This window comes from Limulus polyphemus, unplaced genomic scaffold (genome assembly GCF_000517525.1).
Source record: "Limulus polyphemus unplaced genomic scaffold, Limulus_polyphemus-2.1.2 Scaffold10222, whole genome shotgun sequence".
In the NCBI taxonomy this organism is placed as follows: Eukaryota; Metazoa; Arthropoda; class Merostomata; order Xiphosura; family Limulidae; genus Limulus; species Limulus polyphemus.
The window spans coordinates 1-5,786 of NW_013675832.1; the positions used below are offsets into that span (position 1 = coordinate 1).

Below are 5,786 nucleotides of genomic sequence, written 5' to 3' on the forward strand. Positions count from 1 at the left end.
TCAGTTGTTGAGAAACACTGATTTATAGTTAGTAAAAGGACCTACATTCTGGAGATATAGGTTATTTTGTTTTATTGACCTCAATAGAAATGTATTGTAATAAACTCCAGTTTACATTAAACAAAGTTAAGAATAATATAACTGATTTATAGTTAGTAAAAGGACCTACATTCTGGAGATATAGGTTATTTTGTTTTATTGACCTCAATATAAATGTCTTGTAATAAACTCCAGTTTACATTAAACAAAGTTAAGGTTAATATAACTGATTTATAGTTAGTAAAAGGACCTACATTCTGGAGATATAGGTTATTTTGTTTTATTGACCTCAATATAAATGTCTTGTAATAAAGTCCAGTTTACATTAAACAATGTTAAGAATAATATAACTGATTTATAGTTAGTAAAAGGACCTACATTCTGGAGATATAGGTTATTTTGTGTTATTTACCTCAATAGAAATGTCTTGTGATAAGCTCCAGTTTACATTAAACAATGTTAAGAATAATATAACTGATTTATAGTTAGTAAAAGGACCTACATTCTGGAGATATAGGTTATTTTGTTTTATTGACCTCAATAAAGATGTCTTGTAATAAACTCCAGTTTACATTAAACAATGTTAAGATTAATATAACTGATTTATAGTATTGACTGACCAGTAGATATTGTTAGAACAGAGGAAAGACAGTGAGTGTTTTAACTGGAAAGACAATTAATTTAACCATTTGAGAATGTTTTGACCAGATACAACAGTTTTAAGAGAGTAAAATGAACTTGGAGGAGAAAGTAAAGTTTATTGATTTTGCTTTGAGTGTATTTTATAAATAGTCAACTAGCTTTTGAATCTATCTTCTCCAGGATTATCAGAGCTTTCCTGATAGAAGAACAGAAGATTGTAGTGAAGGTAATGAAAGCTCAACAAGCAGCAGCCAAACAATAACAATGTAGTTGTAAACTCCAATAAAACAAACTCCTTCAGAAACTTTGTTGTTCCTCATTTGTTTAAATAATATATGAAGAAGAACATTTTAATTATTGAAAAGCACATTTCTATGTATATAATAAATAGTATTTGAAGACATACCAGTAAAGAGAATGACTTGTATTTTGTTATAAATTGTTAAAGAAATGATACAGCAGTGTAATAATCTCTCAACAATACCAGTAAAGAGAATGACTTATATTTTGTTATAAATTGTTAAAGAAATGATATAGCAGTGTAATAATATCTCTCAACAATACCAGTTAAAGAAATGATACAGCAGTGTAATAATGTCTCTCAACAATACCAGTAAAGAGAATGACATATTTTGTTATAAGTTGTTAAAGAAATGATACAGCAGTGTAATAATGTCTTTCAACAATAGCAGTAAAGAGAAGATTCAGCAGTGTAATCATGTCTCTCAACAATACCAGTAAAGAGAATGGCATATTTTGTTATAAATTGTTAAAGAAATGATACAGCAGTGTAATAATGCCTCTCAACAATAGCAGTAAAGAGAAGATACAGCAGTGTAATGTCTTTCAACAATACCAGTGTCTCTCAACAAGAAAATGGTTGACTAATGAACAATGGTTTGTTTCCCCAAAAATATCAACCAAGTGAAATAGAAACGTCTATTTTACTTTGTAGCACTAAATTTTTTTAACTTTGTCCTAAACCAAGTTGCCAAAATGAAATTGGCCATCAGTCTGGAAGTATAAGATAATGCAATAAAAATCTGATTGGATGAATATTTTCTGCTAGATTTATTTCTTAGATAATTGATTTATTATAATATTGAAAAAGAAATTGTGTGTGTATAGTATTATCTGTTCAGGACGACCTATTACGGGAACTTAGTACATGTACAGATGTATAATTTTTATAAATACAAAACGCCACCAAATCTTGATTGTTATTTGCGTAATTTCACACATTTTAAAGGAAAATTTAAATATGTATGCCTGAAACGTTATTACTTTACAATTCATTTGGAATCGCCAGTTTTATAACCACGACAAATATTCCCTCTAGTCTTATGAGCTCAAAATTTGGGACGATTTGTGTAGCTTTGCGCGAATTTCCTTAGTAAACCAACCTGAATTAGTACACGTTACTTAGCAATAAGGTGCATTTATTCTAATTAAAAAGGTTGTCACAAGAAAATGTGATAATATAATCACCATTGACATCAACCTCTTACCAAACCTTGGACTATTTGTAATTTCTAAAACATCACGTGTGGGCCAATAATATACTTCACCTGGCTCGTATCCTAATGCCATGTTACATGGCTTGAACTGACTGGGATTATAGGGTTGGTAATGTTTTTCTGGATAATAGTAAAATATTTTCAGAGTGCTATTCAAGGTGTCATGACTTAATTTGAACCAAAACCTTTACACTTTTATTGGAATGTAGGTTTTCTTGCTGACTTCTGGATATGAATAGTCAGAGAGAGATTAAAAATAGGTCTAATTTTAGGCCTAGACCTGACTTTTGGTGGGGAGTAAGGTAGGTGGTAAAAAAAGGTGAGTGGATAATGTTACTACTAGGAACAGGATCTACAGTTACTGGTGTAATTATAAAAATGAATGTTTTTCATCTGAAACTCTTACATTGTTGCTAATACTAATAGTAGATTGGAATATGTTATAGTGTAAGCCGTAAGCCTAGAAATCTTGCTCCACTAACTGGGCCTGGCGTGGTCAGGGTGCTAGACTCGTAATCTGTGGTCACGCAATAGTATACCTTTGTTGAAAATGCTTGAATTTTATGCTGCGATGTTAGTGGTGGTGGAAAATTGCTGTAAGCTGAAACATTTTCAAGATTCAATGCAGAGATCTATAGTCAGCAACTGGAACGTTTAAATTGAGCCATTAATCAGAAATGCCCTTCACTTGTCGATTGGGAAGGTGTTGTTATCCACGAAAATACACGTTCACAGGTGACACGTTTGACGCAACACAAGATTATGGAATTGGGTTGGGAAGTTCTCCCCCACCCACCATATTCTCCAGATATGACAACATCAGATTACCATCTTTTTCGTTCGCTGCAACACCATCTTAATTGGAAAACGTATACAAATGTGGAAGGTGTAAGAGGTCATCGACATGTTTTTTGCTTCAAAGCCAAGTGATTTCTTTAATCAGAGCATTAACAACCTGATTGTTAGATGGAAAAGCATCATCGACAAGAATGGAGACTATTTCATTTAATAAATGTTTTGATAGATAACTTGATCGGATTTTTTCATAGAAAAAAAAGCGGCATTAATTTCTTGGCGACCTAATATGGTAATCGAAATTTCAAGAGGCTATTGTTTTAATTCTAAAGTCTAGACAGGAATATAATTATGTTGTTTTATTCCATGTCTTTCTACCTTACACAGGGGCATAGCTAGTGCTCGCTACAGAAGGGGTGGAGCTTTCCCTAAAATTTTGAGTTTTTCTCTACACAAAAAAATTAAGTACTTTACGTGAAAGGCAAATATTTATTTTTCTAAAAATATTGGACCTTTTAGAATATTGGAGAGGTCTTTCGACCCCCTTCCATGTACAGGGTTTGTAGTTCTTGTTGAATACTAAAATTCTAAAGATAGAAATTTGATTGTGACCAAGATATTGTTTTCTAAAATACATAAATTATAACAGTAAGGAAAGATGAAAGAGAATATTACCGTTCTCTTTCATGGTTATAATTAGATCTTCCCCCCACAATTGAAAACCTGGACACACAGATGTAGTGAAACATTATTTTACTGAAGCACATTGTAGTGTGCATGCTTAACGTTTGTTTATGGAAATTAATATTTAAATTTTTTTAGTAATTTTTGAATTAGACAAGTTTTACTTGTGTATTATATGTCATTGGCCTTATAGGAGCCGAATGTCAAATTTAGGAGATAAATATTACGTATTTCCACTGGCCGGTAATTTCACGGACTTAAAACAATAAAATTCAGGGTTCAATACCCTGAGGTTGACAGATCACAGATAGTCAATTGTGTAGCTTTGCGCTATAAATAAATCCAATAGTTTGGTTCTAGTAATTTGTTTTATGTATCTTTTTTTGATAGCTTTAGTTGTGGGTCCTTTTTTGTTGTGACAACCCATATTTGCTTTTAATGTTATGTATCAGATCTGAAACTTACAGATTGTTAGCAAGCTGTTTTTCATAATTGAAAATTTATTAACATTTGTATGCACTAAATACTACATTTTACATGAGGAAACAAAAAACAAGCTACACTTAGAGACACCGCTAAGAAATAATCACTTTCCTGTTTTGACAAAAGTATTCTTAAACAGAGCAAATGAAATGAACATTAATGTCATATATTTAATCAAACATTGGTGCAATATACAGAGATATTTGTTAGCAAGAAATTTTAATCAATGAAGTATTTTCAGCTTGAAAGATTTCAGTTTATATTTTAATTTGTAGTAGGGACCGTGCGTGGCCTTGTAGTTGGCGAGCTCCGACTGCGAGTCCAAGGGTTAACATTTCGCGGTCTGATATCGGAAAAACGCGCTCCACACTTTGGAGCGTGGGTCATTATAAGAATAAAGCTCAAACCTTATTATTCGGTTAGACAAGAGTTGGCGGACGGTGTTGTTAACTAGCTGCCTACCTTCTAGTCTGCCAGTTCAAAACTAGAAACGACTAATGTGCAGTAGTTTTGCATGAAAATTCTGAAATAAACAATTATCAATTGTAGTAATTGGTGTCAGTAAGAAATAAAAAAGATGCACTGGAAAAAATCTTGTTCCAAATCAGTTAAAATGGTTATTTAGTGCAACTGGGTAAATTTTCAAAATGTTCATATTTACTAATTTATAGCACAGACTTCCACAAGGATTAACTTAAACCTGGCTATTTCCCGAATTTTCTCAATAACTTATTTTTTTTATAAAATATATCAAATTAATTTATTATAAATACCATTTATCTGTTTATTCAGAAACAACAAAATAAGTGGTTTGTTTTTTGTACAGAGAATTATGGGTAACTCCGTATAAGACCTTTTCAATTAAAGTATTAATAAGGTAGGAAATTTATTTCTGAGTTCTATGCATAGCCATTCCTAATTTGGAACTGATAGGCTAGATGGAAGGCATTTAATCAACAGCACACACCGTCAAATCTTGTTTGATCAAATATTAGAAGCTGAGCATCACTCTTATAATGCACAGGTCTCGAAGTGCAGAGCATGTTTTGGCAATAGTGAGCCACAAACCATGAATTTTAGGATTCACGGTCTGGGCTTGTCAACTACTATTAAAGAATATTCTATAATTAATGTTTTTATCACAGGTAATTTATTTAAACTGCACAGATATATAGAACTTGTAATTTTGGTGGTGAAGTTTAATTGTATTAAACACTAAACATGGTGTTTTGAGATGTATTCTACTCAACATGTTATTATATGATTTCAAGAATACATAACATTGATGCTATTCTTGTGAATTATGTGTGTCTAATACTCAGTTACCAACTGTTTCTTGGTTGTTGTTTTTAGAGAATATAATAGTTTTAAATAAGGAAACAATACATGTTTAATAAAAAATCCGTTCTTTGTTTAGAACCAATATATTTATCAAATATTAATAATATAAAACAAGATTATAGTTCAGTATTTGACCCTGATACGTCTTGTACAAAAGTTTGTGTTTTTATATTAAACAATTATGTATTTTATTAAATTCTTGGTTAGCTAAAGAAAACTAGGTCTACTTATGTTACAAACAGATCACACAAAATTTCCATCTGCATTGAATCCAACATCTTTCAA

General features: G+C 31.4%; 1 long non-coding RNA gene across 1 annotated transcript; it reads left to right on the forward strand.

The window, feature by feature from the left end:
- Window positions 1-817: 817 nt before the first annotated feature.
- On the forward strand, window positions 818-5,556 carry LOC111083595. Its single transcript, XR_002609123.1, has 3 exons — window positions 818-830; window positions 4,027-4,036; window positions 5,328-5,556. It is a non-coding gene; the product is annotated as an uncharacterized LOC111083595 (long non-coding RNA).
- The last annotated feature ends 230 nt before the right edge of the window (window positions 5,557-5,786 follow it).